Below are 14,765 nucleotides of genomic sequence, written 5' to 3'. Positions count from 1 at the left end.
TAAAACTATATACTGTTGTTTTTCAAATGATATCCACAATCAGTACCTCATTTGAATCTCACCATAAGGACTGCGTGCTGATATATTTTTATCTGTTTTGCTGTTATAGAAACTGAAACTCAAAAAAGATAGAATAATTTGCACAATTTCACAGGCTGAGTTAGAAACATCACCTCACAATGTCTGGCAAATAGAAATCACTAGGTAAATATTTGCTGAGTGAATGGATATATGAATGAAAAATCTGATCCCTAGTTCACTGTTTCTCTCTAATACAAGCCTCATAAACTCCTGCTGCCTTCTGGTATATTGTTGGTAAGAGAATTAATTTGGAACATCTTCCCTAAATAAAGTCATAAACTTTCAGGAAATTTTCTTTTTATTATTCATTGCTAGTTGCATTTTAAAATAATTGTCATCATCTCTGTAGTCGCCTTTCTTCACCTGGGCCAAATTAGATCTATTTGTTTTAAAGAGTATCCGTTTTTATAAAGCTCTAAAAATGAGAATATGAGCAACCAGAGTTAAAACTTCTTATACTGTAATATTGAACAAAAAAGACAAGAATTTTAATTTTTATGGCCATGTAAACTGCTCAGTCATGTAGCTTCTTATTCATATTCTATGGACCTTCGATGACCTAGGAATAAACTGAAAATTAAGTCATAATTTTAAATTCAATTGAATTTAGTGAATCCCTTATATAGACTCTCTATAAGGAGGAGCTCTTAGGGAAGCCAGAATTCTAGAGGCCATATAAAAGGGTGGTAGGAGAATTTGAAGTATCTGGCATGTACAAATATTAAATACTGCTTAACTCCCAGCCATATTAACATAGACCCTCACACCAAAGGCTTGTATACCTTGGTTCCCCTTACTTCCACAATGTGCCCAGCTTTCAATAAAAAAAAAAAAATACAAGACATGCCATATATGAAGGAAAACAATGTGAGAAGCAAAACAAGAATAAGATCCATATTTCAGATATGACAAGCTGAAATTAACAGATATGGAATTTAAAATATCTATGTTTAATATAATGAGTTCCTAATGGAAAAAGTAAACAATATTCAAGGTAAGATGAGAAAGGTAAGCAGAGAGATTTATAAATTAAGATACAAACAAAAGAAATGTTATAAATGCAAAAAATACTACAGCAGAAAAGAAAAATGTCTTTGATAAACTCAATAGATTGGAAGGAAGTGAAGAAAGGATCAGTGTGCTTGTACATCCATTAACAGAACTTCTAAAACTGAAATGCAGAGAGAAAAAAATAGTGAAAAATTAATTAGGGGATAATTAATTATATATACTAATTATAGGTATATAATTAGTATGTCAAAGGAAAAGAAAAAAAGATAATAAAGCAGAAAAAAATAAAGTAATATTGTCTAAAAACTTACCAGACTTAATTACAGACACTAAAACACAGATGCAGGATCTTTAGACAACACAAACCAACCAACCAACCAACAAAAAAACAACACCTAGGAATCTCACATTACTAGAGATGGAAAATCAAAGGCAAAAATTGATGCCAGAGACAATTCTTGAAGGAAAAAACCAACTTACAGGGAAACAAGGATAAGAAATACAGCAGGTTTCTTGTCTTGGCAGAAACTGTACTAGAATAAAGAGTGACAACAAACCTTTGAAGTGTAGAAAGAAAAAAAAAATTCTGCCAACCTAGAGCTCTGTATCCAATGAGATTATCCTCTAAAAGTGAAAAAACAAAGAGTTTCAAAGATAAAAGCTGAGGGAATTTATTGCCAATATATCTGCCTTATAAGATTCAATATTTTTAAAAAGATTTTTCAGGGAAAATGAAAACTCAGATCTACATACAAAAAGAAAGACCATCAGAGACAGAAAAGGTAAAAGTAAAATGCATCCTCTTTTTCTCTTAATTTATCTAACAATTGCATGTTTGAAGTAATAATAACAATATATTGGATGGTGGGAAGTACATGGAGAAGTGGGAAGAATGGTAACTGTCATGGGACAGGAGTCTGTTATGTTATCTGCAATTCATATGAAGATAAACTTAGATTAATTAAAAAGATAGGTCTGAAACACTTGGTAAACCACGAAAAGTCATAAAAAAGATTGTTTTATATGCTAAGATAAGAGAGAAAATATAATCTTATCAAATGCTCAATTAAAGGCAGAGAATTCAGAAAATGAGGAGGAAATAGAAATAAAGGGCAAATGCAATGCAAAAAATAGTTATAAATATGACAGAACTTAAGCCAATGAAATCATAATCACTTTGTATGTGAATGATCTAAATATAGCAATTTAAATTCAGAGAGTATAAAAAAGAGACCCATTTCTATATTGCTTAAAAGAAACCTGCTTCAATATAAAGACTCAGATAGGTTAAAAGTAAATGAATGGAGAAAGACATAACATAACATTGCTAAAAAGAAATCCAGAATCATTATATTAATGTCAGATGAAACAGTGTTTAAAACTAGGGTAATTGGGCCTCCCCAGAGGCGCAGCGGTTGAGCCCTGGGCTGCGAAGCTGCCTGCAGCCTCTGAAGCACTGGTTTGATCCCCAGCCGCAGGTGAGGGTCCCACATGGTGTGCAGACCTCTCCTTCCCTGCCCGCTGCTCCCCTCAGCAGTGTACTTCGGTCCTTCTACCTGCTCTGCTCGGTCCTTCTGCCTGTTCTGCTCCCCGCTCTGGCTCTGGTGAATTCTCTCACCCTCCCATGCTTCTGACTGTACCCTGTGCTTGTATAAATAAATAAATAGATCTTAAAAAAAATAAAACTAGGGTAATTATCAGGAATCAAGAAAGGAATTATACAATACAAGGGAAATTCGCCACAACGTAACAATCGTTAGGATGCATGCATCTAACACCAAAGTATCAAAATAAGTGAGGAAAAACTGATAGAAATGAAGAGAAATAGAAAAATCCACTATTATAGGTGGAGATGTTAGCACCCCTCTTTCATTAATTGACATATCAAACAGGTATATACACACATTCATACACACATACACACACATATAATCAGTAAGAATATAGTTCACCTAAACGACATTATCAATCAACTTGTTCTATAAATATTTGACATTTGTAGGATTTTCCAGATAACACTAGCTAACTGCACATTGTTCTCAAGTGTAGACAGAAAATAATCTGAACCAGACAATATAAAATATATCTTATAAATTTTTAAGGAATAGAAATCATAAAAAATATGCTTTTAGACCACAATGGAATTAATCTAGAAATCAATAAAGGAAAACACTGAAAAATAGACATTTATAAATTAAATAAGACTGCAAATTGTATGTGGGCCAAAAAAGTTTCTAAAAATATTTTGAACTAAATAAGAATAAAACCACAAATTATTAAAATATTACTTTGTATTGAAAGTAGTATTTAAAAGGAAATACATGGTATTAAATATATATCAATAGATTAAAAAAGAAATAAGTAACCCAAACTGCCAGTTTATGAAACTAGAGAAGGAAGAACAACTGGACTATGCAAACAGAAGAAAAGATATAACAATTAGAGTGAAAATCAATGGCATTAAAAACAGGAAATCAGGAGAGAAAATCAATAAACCAAAAGCATGGTTCTTGGAAAATATCAGTAAAATTAATGAACCTCTATTCAGGTACAAATTACTAATATCTGAAAATGAAAATTGAGACATCACTATTAATACAATATCTTTTAGAAGGGTAATAAAGAATATTATGAAAACCATATGCCACAAATTTGATAACTTATGTGAAATGGACCAATTCCTTGATATGCACAATCTATCAAAATTCACACAAAAAATAGATAATATGAATAGATCTATAGACACTAAAGAAAGTGAATATGTAACTACTTACTTTTCTAAATAAAAATAAACAGAATTCATTGAGAAAAGAAAGTATAGTAAATTCTACCAAATATTTAAGCAAGTAATGATAACAATTCTCAACAATCTCTCTCAGAAAATATGCATATATGGAAAACTTCCTAATTTATTCCATGATATCAAAAAGAACATTGAAACCCGTATGATAAATGTCACTCATTAATGTAAATGTACAAAACCTCAACAAAATATTGACAAATTAAATCCAACACTGTAGTAAGAGAGTTAAGACCATGACAAGTTGAAATTTCTCCAAGTTTACAAGTCTGGTTCAGCCTTTGAAAATTAATCAATGTAATCCACCTTACCAACAAGCTATTAAGAGGAAAAACCATAATCACTATCAAGAAGAAAAAAAAAATATTATCACATCAATTTGAATACTTTCCCTCTATGACCAGGATGAAGGTGAAGATCAATACAAGGATGTCCACCCTCACCATTTATATTCATCATAATTGTAAAATTCCAAGCTAATGCAATAAGAAAAGAAAATATAAGATATTCATATCAGAAAAGAAGAAATGAAACTGATACGATGGTATATTAGAAAAAATCAAAATAGCAACAAAAAAGCAATACTCCTAAAACTAATAAGCATCCATCATGATGCAACTAAAAACTAGCAGGATAAATATTTAACATATGAAAGTCAATTGACTTCCTATATACATGTAGTTAACAATTAGAACTTGGAATAAAATAAAACAAAACAATGACATTAAAATAAATCCGAATTTATAAAATACTTAGGCATGAAGTTAATAAAGTATATACCATGCTTACAGACAGGAAATTATAAAATTCTGATGAAAGAAACCAAAGAAGTTCTAAGTAAATGGGAGATTTCCATGTTCATGCATTGGGGAATTTAATGCTGTTGTCAACTCTTTGCAATTTAACTTTTATATTTAACAAAATTCCAGTAAAACTTCTGGAAATCTATTTTTTAGATCATGACAGTCTGACTCTATCATTTCTGTAGAATTCACATAATCTAGAATAGCCAACTACAATACTGAAGAAGAAAATAAAAGGATTCATGTTATCCATTTATAAGATTTACTATAAAGTTTCAGTAATCAAGCTGGCACGGTATCAGAGAAAAAGTAGATGTATAGTTTAACAGGATAAAATAGGAAGTCTAGAAACATAGCCAACAAACCTCTAATCAATTCATTGGGAAAGTAATAGCCCATTCAATAAATGGAATGGGGGCAATTAGACATCTATATGTAGAAAAGAAAAAAAGAACCGAGGTACAGATTTTACACATTACAAAAAACAAACTCAAAATAGATCTTAACACTAAATGTAAAATGTAAACTAAAATTCTAGAAAAATATAACAGAGTAAATTTAGGTGACCTTGTGTTTGATAATGAATTTTTTTGGCTATAACACTAAAACTATGATCCATGAAAGAATAAAGTTGTTAAATTGAACTTTATGAAAATTAAAAACTAAAGAACAACACTATTATGAGAATGGAAATAGAGGCACTAACTGGGAGAAAATATTTGCAAAACATATATTTGATAAATCACTCATTCAAAATATGTAAAAACTTTTAAAATTCAACAATAAAAAAACAATTAACCCAATTAAAAAATGGAGCAACATTCTTTAAGCCAATTAATGTCTTTTGGTAAGACAGCTTACAAAAAAAAATCAAAACGGAAAACAAAGATATGAACAACATTCAGCATCATTTGTCGGTGGAAAATAGCAAATTAAAATGAGATGGGCCTCCCCTGGTGGCGCAGTGGTTGAGCACTGGGCTGTGAAGCTGCCCACAGCCTCTGCAGCATCGGTTCGATTCCTGGCCACTGGCTAGTGTCCCACATGGTGCGCAGACCTCTTCTGCCACGCCCACTGCTCCCCTCAGCAGTGTATTTCCTCCATCTGCCTGTTCTGTTCCCCGCTCTGGCTCTGGTGAATTCTCTCACCCTCCTGCACTTCTGAGTATACCCAGTGCTTGTATAAATAAATACATAAATCTTTAAAAAATAAAATAAAATAATGAGATGTCAGTACACACAAATATATATTTTAATTTATTTTTATACAAGAACCAGGGTACAGGCCAGATGCGTGGAAGGGTGAGAGGACTCACTGGAGACAGAGCAGGAAACAGAACAGGCAGACTGATGAAATACACTGCTGAGGGAAGCAACAGGCGAGGCAGGAGAGGTCTGCTTCGCCATGTGGTATTCTCGCCAGTGGCCAGGATCGAACCTGCGCGGCAGAGGCTGCGGACAGCTTCACAGTGCAGCACTCAACCACCTGTGCCACCAGAGAGGTCCAGTATACATATATTAAAGAAGGTAAAATCCAAAAAGCTAATAATATCATCTACTGGTAAAGATGAAGAATAAGAGCGCTTATTTATTGCTAAGAAGAATGTAAATGGTACAACTTTGGACTATAGTATGGTAGTTTCTTATAGAGATACATATAGTCTTTTTTTTTTTTTAAACTTTTTTTTTTTTTTATAGAGGCATGTTTTTATTTATTTATTTATTTGTTTGTTTGTTTGTTCGTTTGTTTCGTTTATACATGCACTGGGTACAGTCAGAAGCGCGGGAGGGTGAGAGAATTCACCAGAGCCAGAGCAGGGAGCAGAGCAGGCAGAAGGACTGAAGTACACTGCTGAGGGGAGCAGCGGGCGGCAGGAGAGGTCTGCGTGCCATGTGGGACCCTCCTCCGGTGGCCGGGGAGCAGCCGGGAATCGAACCGGCGTTGCAGAGGCTGCGGGCAGCTTCACAACCCAGCGCTCAACCGCTGTGCCACCGGGGAGGCCCCTTTTTTTTTTTTTGAGATACATATAGTCTTGCCATAAGACCCAGCAACACACTCCAGTTATTAACACACTGACTTAAAAATTTAAATTGACGGGTACTGAGGGTATTGTACTAAATGAAACAAGTCAGAAAAAAACAAATATAGTATGATATCACTTATTTGTGGACTCTTAAAAAGCCAAAAACTAAAAACATATTAGAATATTGGTTACTGGAGCAGAGTTTACAAGGGGAGATGTTGGTTAAAGAGTAGAAATTTTAGTTACAAAAATAAAATGTTCTCAGGATCTAATATACAGCACAGTAATTATAGTTACACACAAGTGAGTGTTCCTTGTAAAGTAAATCTTAAATGCTCTTACCATACACAATAAAAGATAATTATGTGACTTGATGAAGGTGTTAGCTAACCTTATGGTGGTAATGATTTTGTAGTATATGTGTATCAAATCAATAGATTGTTACATGATGTTATATGCCAATGGCATTTCAATAAATTTGGAAAAAGTACTTATATGCACATAAAATTCTGCACATGGACATTTATAGTAGCTTTTCATAAACTTCAAAAATTGTAACAACAATTATGTCTTTCAATAGAGAAATGGGCAAACTATCTGCACAATGTGATATTACTTTTCAGCAATAAAAAGGAATGAGCAAGCAGTGAAAAGACATGGATGTGTATTTTGAAATATACATGTATATTTTGAAATGAAAGTAGTTAATCTGAAAAGTCACATACCTTATGACTTCAATTATATGACATTCTGGAAAAAGCAACACAAAGAGGCATAATTAATGGGCTGGGGTTGGGGGAGCTTGGGGTAGTACAGTCTGAATAGATGAAACACAGACATTTTTAGGGACATGAGACATCCTTAGAGAATGTGGTGGTTTTATGACACTACGAATCTGTCAAAATCCATAAAACTTTATATCACGAATGTTTTAAAATATTCATTTAAAAGGTTATAGGATCTCAGAACAAAATGCAAGATGTAACAAAATAATCTAGCTGTATTACATAAGGAACACCCTACTGAAGGAGGTGAAGGGAGAAGATATTGACCTATGTAGGTGGAAACAAAATCTATAAGACCCAGGACCACAGAGACTGTGGATAAGCACTGCATCCTAGTTGATATAGATGTTTCTCAGGAGTCCAGATGAACAATTCTGACACCTCTATACATTTATATTTGAATTAAACAAAGTGTTAGAAGAGGGTGGGAGTGGTTGCTTGTTGCAGTGAGAGGTTACATATAAATAAGCAGGTGTAAGGAACAAGAATGGTACAGTTGGGACCTCCCTGGTGGCGCAGTGGTTGAGTGCTGGGCTAAGAAGCAGTCTGCAGCCTCTGCAGCACCAGTTCGGTCCCCAGCCTCTGGTGAGGATCCCACATGGCGTGACAGACCTCTCCTGTCTCGCCCGCTGCTCCCCTCAGCAGTATATTTCGTCAGTCTGCCTGTTCTATTCCCCACTCTGACTCTGGTGAATTCTCTCACCCTCCCGCGCTTCTGACTGTACCCAGTGCTTGTATAAATAAATAAATAAATTTTTTTTTTTTTAAAGAATGATACCGTTGGTAATGGATTAGAGGTAGAAACATCACTGTGTCTCTAGCTCAGATCTAGCTCAAAATACCTACAGATGGTTGAAGATATGTATATACCTACACATACAGGGGTTAGTGAAGATATGTATATACCTACACATACATACCCCACATCTATTCCCTTGCTCTGTCAGCTGAGAAGGACTAGAAACAATGGCACCTGATATTCCAATATCAAAGAGGCAAGAACATAAAATCAGCTTTGAGTGCCATAACCTATTTGTAGCTATCCCTTAATTATTTAATAAATGAATGAAATCTGTTTCATCATGAGATGGAGTTCTATAGTCATCTTTTGGAATCAAAGATTCATTGTTTTCATCACAATTTGTAATGATATGCTATTAATAAGTTTGTAATGGAATTATTCTAGAGTTTTCTTAGAAATGACAGTGGGATTATTACTCTATTTTGACATAAACTCTCATGCTCCAGCAGGATTTTATGCCATAAATAGGGTGCAAATAAATAGACACATGTAAAAATAATTGCATTACTTATAATAAAATTAGCAGTAAAAGTATGTGCCAGGCATGGCTAAAAGCTTTATGTCCCTCATCTCACTATCTCATTGAACAGTCACAACAACCTGTTAAGGTAATGACTGCTGCTATCACTATTTCACTGCTGGAGCAGCTGAGGAGAGGGGAGATTTAATAACCTACCCAAGGTTAAACAACAAGTAAATGAAGGAGCTGTAATATAACCTACATAATTTGAGTTCTGAGCACATACTCTTAACTAAGAGGGAAATTGCTTTACAAAGGTAAGGCCCTATTAAACCATCCTTGCTCATTGTAGGAAGGACACTATATCACTGACAGCACCATCTGCTATGAGGCACCACGTTTAGAAAGAATAGAGACTTTTTAATGATCAACCTAGTCTTTGAAGCATGAGATTTGATTGCCCATCATTTAGAACATAAGTGCTTTAATGGCATGAAATAATTTGGATCATGTGGATTTTTCCCCTCTCACAATTCAGAATATAAAGAGCATGTCTGAGAAGGTAGCATTGCTAGAAGGCCAGGAGAAATGTTAGTGCTGGATAATGGAAATGAATCAACTGACCACGGATGTCTCCCAATAGACAATGGGAATAGTAAGAGTTTAAGTTTAACGACACCTACTATATGTAAGTCACTGTTATCAGCTTTTTATGTATATTATCTCATTATGACTTTATCTCATAGTGACTTTTTCTTTATGCTCACAGGGACACTCTAAAGCAGGTATTATTTACTGGAGAAGAAAATGGTACACAGATGGAATAATTTACACCCCTAAATCACAAAGCTAGCAAACAGTAGCCTCAAGACGTCTGATTGCAAAATGTGTGCTATTAATGACAATGTTATCTATAATCTCCCTACTTATAACAGGCATCAAATGAGGATTAGAGAGTGACAGCTTTCAAGAGAATAGATCTGGGTTTCACAGGGATTTCAGAATTCTCTGTTGCCCTGAAGAGAACTGCTTTTTTTCCCCCTTTCAATTGTTCCCCTTAGCTCCTGAAATAACAAAACAAACTTTGCAGTAGTCATTCTGTTAATGCAGTTTAGAAAAGTTAATTAGATATTCAGGTAGAATTCAGTACTTGCATATCCCATAGAAATTGAACATATTTTGTTCTGAAAGGCCTGTCTAATTCAGTTAGCTTTAAATTTGGGTAGTGATTCCAGAGTTCAAGATGTGATCCTTTGTGGACCTGTGTATGTGTGTGTGTGTGTGTGTGTGTGTGAGATGCCTCAGAAAGCATCCTTGTCTCAACCACCAGCCAGTAAATGGTCTATTTCATAAGAATCAGTGGATCAGGGGCCTCCCCAGTGGCGCAGCGGTTGAGCGTTGGGTTGCGAAGTTGCCTGCAGCCTCTACAGCACCGGTTCGATCCCCAGCTGCTCCCCGGCCACCGGAGGAGGGTCCCACATGGCGCGCAGACCTCTCCTGCTGCCCGCTGCTCCCCTCAGCAGTGTACTTTGGTCCTTCTGCCTGCTCTGCTCCCCGCTCTGGCTCTGGTGAATTCTCTCACCCTCCCGCGCTTCTGACTGTACCCAGTGCTTGTATAAATAAATAAAAAATAAATCTTAAAAAAAAAAAAATCAGTGGATCAAAACTATGACAAACTAGGCAGAGCTCCTGTAGTAGAGATCATGGGTTGGTGATGATCTTTTTATTTACAAAAGCCTGCTTATCATTCCAGCAAAAAACTTCATGTCCCTGGGTAGAACCAAACAGATTTGTCCAAGCAAACTAATGGCTTGCAGAGAATGCCAATTCCTGGCCCGGGGCACTGGGAGGGGACCCATGGTGATGACCTCTGCTTAGTACTTGCCCGTGACAAGTGGACTCTTAGAACTCTGTGGACCTTCTCGCTCACTGGGAAACCTGAAAGCACATCTAACAGGGATAAAATTGATACTCTTAGATGGTAGTTATCAAGCTTATATGTCTGACCAAATTAATCTTGAATTTGTGTCAACTTGAAATTCAGTCCTTACTACAAACAATTTTTTGCTTTAGTTTGCTAAAGGTACAGAATATATTACTCATTCGTGTTTTCCATGTGGGGCTGCTGATTATTATGCTTTTCCTAGAGTAGGAAACACGGGATTTGGGGAAAGTTCTTTACTGACCAGAGCACTAAACTTCAAACCATAGTACTTTGCATTGAATCCACATTTGATGGAGAAATGTTTTGACAAATACTGTTTCCTTGTGTGGATTGTTGTGAAAACTATAAAGTAAAAAATACTTAATTAAAAGTCAAAAGATACATAACATAATTATATGTTTGGTTTTTAAAAAAGATTTATATATTTATTTATACAAGCACTGGGAACGGTCAGAAGTACAGGAGGGTGAAAGAATTCACCAGAGCCAGAGCAGGGAGCAGAACAGGCAGACTAACGAAGTGCATTGCTGAGGGGAACAGCAGGCATGGCAGGAGAGGTCTGTGCGCCATGTGGGACCCTCACTGGCGGCCGGGGATCGAACCGGTGCTGCAGAGGCTGCAGGCAGCTTTGTAGCCCAGTGCTCAACAGCTGCGCCACAGGGGAGGCCCTATAATTATATGTTTTATATACAATATACAGAATATAAATTAATCCTTGCAAATTGCCTGAGACTTTGACAGAGGACATCCTCCAAAAATATTAAACACGAAATAAAAATCTGAGAGAAAATCACCTATCACACCATAAAAATACCATGTATTAAGACAGAGTAGTCCAAAGGATGGAAAAGATGAGTAGAGTAATTCTTAAGTAAGCTTAGAAGAATCAGGGCTCCACCCTAAGAATAGATTCAACAGGTGAAAATGACCTTGTATGACCTTGAGGCTATCATTTCAGATGGGAGCAGGAGAAAAAGCAAGTAACCCGTAAAGTGAGGAATTCTACAGATACTGGGATATCCATGAGGAGCACCTGTAAGTTCACCCATCGGTCCAGGAACCTGACAGAACTGCTCTGAATTGCTGGACCATCTGTAGGGGTGCTGATCCTCTTACCACAGGCTCAAGAGACTGTGTTAGGTCTCTTTCCTGTGCTGCCTCATAATATACTGTTTCTCTGGTTTGCCTTCATGTAACTCAAAGCGTGTAAGTGGGATCTTTTTTTTTTTTTTTCCAGAAGTCTGATTTTCAGCATAGAGTGCAGTGGGGAGGGAAAAACCAGAAAGGCCAGTGAAGGAGTTTCTGGGTACAGTGATGTTTTGTTTCTTGATCTGGTTGCTGAATACACACGTGACCAGTTTTTAAAAATCCACGAAACTGTGCATTTGTAGTAGGAACACTTTCCTGAATATACTTCAATAAAATGAAACAAAAAAAAAAGACCCTGGCTGAATTTTGTCAGTTATGGGATATGAGTACAGTCTTAGAGTAGAAATATGTAGTACAAAATCCTTGAATAAGGACTTTCGAATTTCAAACCCAATGCACTCAGGTATTTCAAATGCCTAGAGCAGTGTATTTAAGATCATGCCCTGGCAACCTGAGTCTTGTGAACAATGTAGTCTATCTATTCTCTCCTTCCTGTAAGAATGTGTTGTTTCTGAAAAGGATGAGAAATTTACCTAAGTATGATTTAAGCCATATTGGCCAGCCTATAGCCATATCCAATCAGCCCTCCTCTATTCTCCATAGACCATGGGACTTATAATGAGAGAATATAGTTACTGAGTTAACATTAATACTAACTTCCTAAGTTATAGATAAATCAGAAAAGCTGAGTTTTTCTCAATAACAGTACATTTTCCTACAAAATGAGGTTTGTATGTATAGTGTGGGGAAGTGTGTTGACTTTATTTTTTCTATACAATGCTAGTATTGACTATGAGATTCGACTGGCATAATAGCCTTGATGGGTGTTCTGATCTACAAAATAATAAGATAATAATGTTTTAATTAATACATTATTATCTAAGCTACATATGTTCAATGTACAGGTCCACGCACGTGTGCACATGCACACACACACACACGGCTTTAACCATTCACATTTCCCTAAACCTTTTTGAAACCTGGTGAAAGTTCAATAGATAAAGCAGAAGTTAACTCAAAGTTGTATTCCCTTAACTGTACTTATATAATCAATGATCCTTCTACAGTAAAGTGCAGTCAAATGAAGTCTGGCTGCCTAGTACTTGGTTGAAAAGAAAAGGAAAATAAGCAACTGGAAATAGAAGGAAGATAGAAAATTAAGCCAAACAAAGATCATCTCCAAAGTTGCACATTTGGGATCTACTAGACCAGGAATTAAAATATATTAGGATTGAGATGATGTCTTATTCCATTTGAATTCTACAAAGATACCATAGGCTAGTGACTTAAACAATAGATATACATTTCTTGTAGTTCTATAGACAAAGAAGTCTAAGATCAAGGTGCTGGAAGATTTGGTGTCTGGTGAGGGCCTAATTCCTACTTCATGGATGGAAAGCTTTGTCTGTGTCCTTATATGGTAGAAGCACACTGGGATTTTTTTTTTTTTTTGAGGGCCCTAATCTCACTGAGAAGTAGCTAACCACGCAATATAATTATTGCTCAAAGATCCCACTTGCAAAGATCTCCCACTTATAGGGAGGACACATTTAGGCTATAGCAGGTGATAAAATGCAAGGAGAACATTGGGTGTCTTTCTCCTAAGATAAGAGGTAGTGTGTTTTCCTCTTGTGTGTGTGCATGTGTGTGTATGTTACATAGGTCTAAATCCCACAAAAAGACCAGTGGGGTAGACTTGGCAGCAGGTCTCAGCTTCCCAGCCTCTGAGAAGCATCCTGAGCACCATGCTGTGAGTTGGGCAGTGCATATTGATGCAGTCTAGTTCTGTAACCTCATCATACAGTTGACCAGGGTGAACCAGGAAAGGGAAAGACATTGGCTCTGAGGGAAACAACAGATCAAAGACTGAAACTTAGAGCTCAAATAAACTCTGGTTCCATCATTAATTTTTTTCTGGAAAAGAGAACTAGTCAATCTAGTCTGTGCTGGTGTGCCTGATGAAACTGTTTTAGCATCCACTGGCTTCATGAGCTTCGGTATCTAAATCTTCTGAGACTCCAATAATTTATAGATTGTGACTCTTGAGGGTATCCCTCAATTCACATAGGCTTTTTTCAATTAAAAATTTTTTTTTTGTTCTTTGACCTCATAATTTCAAATGACATGTCTTCAACCTCACAGATGTTCTTCTGATTGATCACCTTTTATTGGTATTTTCTACTGCGTTATCTAAATTCATTCATTGTGTTTTCAGCTCCAGCTTGCTTATTTTTTAAATGATCTATGTCTCTGTTAAGCTTCTTGTTTTGTTTAAGTATTGTTTTCCTAATTTTATTGGGTTGCCTCTGTGGATTTTATAACTCATTCAACTTCCTGAGAGAAAAACTGTTTTAAGTTCTGAATTCTTTATCAGACAAATCACAGATCTTTTTTTTCTTTGATCAGTTACTGGGGAATTTTTGTGTTCCCTTGGAAGTGCCTTGTTTCTTTGATTTTTTTCATGTTGTCTGAAAGATAACTTCCTTTTGCTACTTTTTTCTTTTTTCTTTTAATGTTTATCAATTTTATGAGGTGAGGATCTCTTTGCATTTTATACTTGGAGTTTTATTTTAGATTTTTTGAATGTGAAAGTTAATGGTTTTTATCAAATTTGAGAGTATTTAAGTCGTTAGTTCTTTAAGTACTTTTTCATCTTTTCTCTTCTATTTCTGAGACTTCTGTTGTGTCTGTGTTGGTACACTTGATGGCATCCCCCAAGCCTCTCTGAGTCTGTGTCTTTTTCATTCATTTTTTTTCCTTTTGCTGCTCAGACTGGATAATCACTATTGATCAGTCTTTTCATTTGCTGATTCTTTATTCTGTAAATTTAACCTGATGCTGTATCCTCCTAATGCTTATTTTCATCTTATTTTTTATAATTTTTAATTCTATAATTTATTTAACTG

This window comes from Talpa occidentalis, unplaced genomic scaffold, assembly GCF_014898055.3.
Source record: "Talpa occidentalis isolate TD23 unplaced genomic scaffold, MPIMG_talOcc4v2.1 talOcc4.12, whole genome shotgun sequence".
In the NCBI taxonomy this organism is placed as follows: Eukaryota; Metazoa; Chordata; class Mammalia; order Eulipotyphla; family Talpidae; genus Talpa; species Talpa occidentalis.
This window is presented reverse-complemented; position numbering follows the sequence as displayed.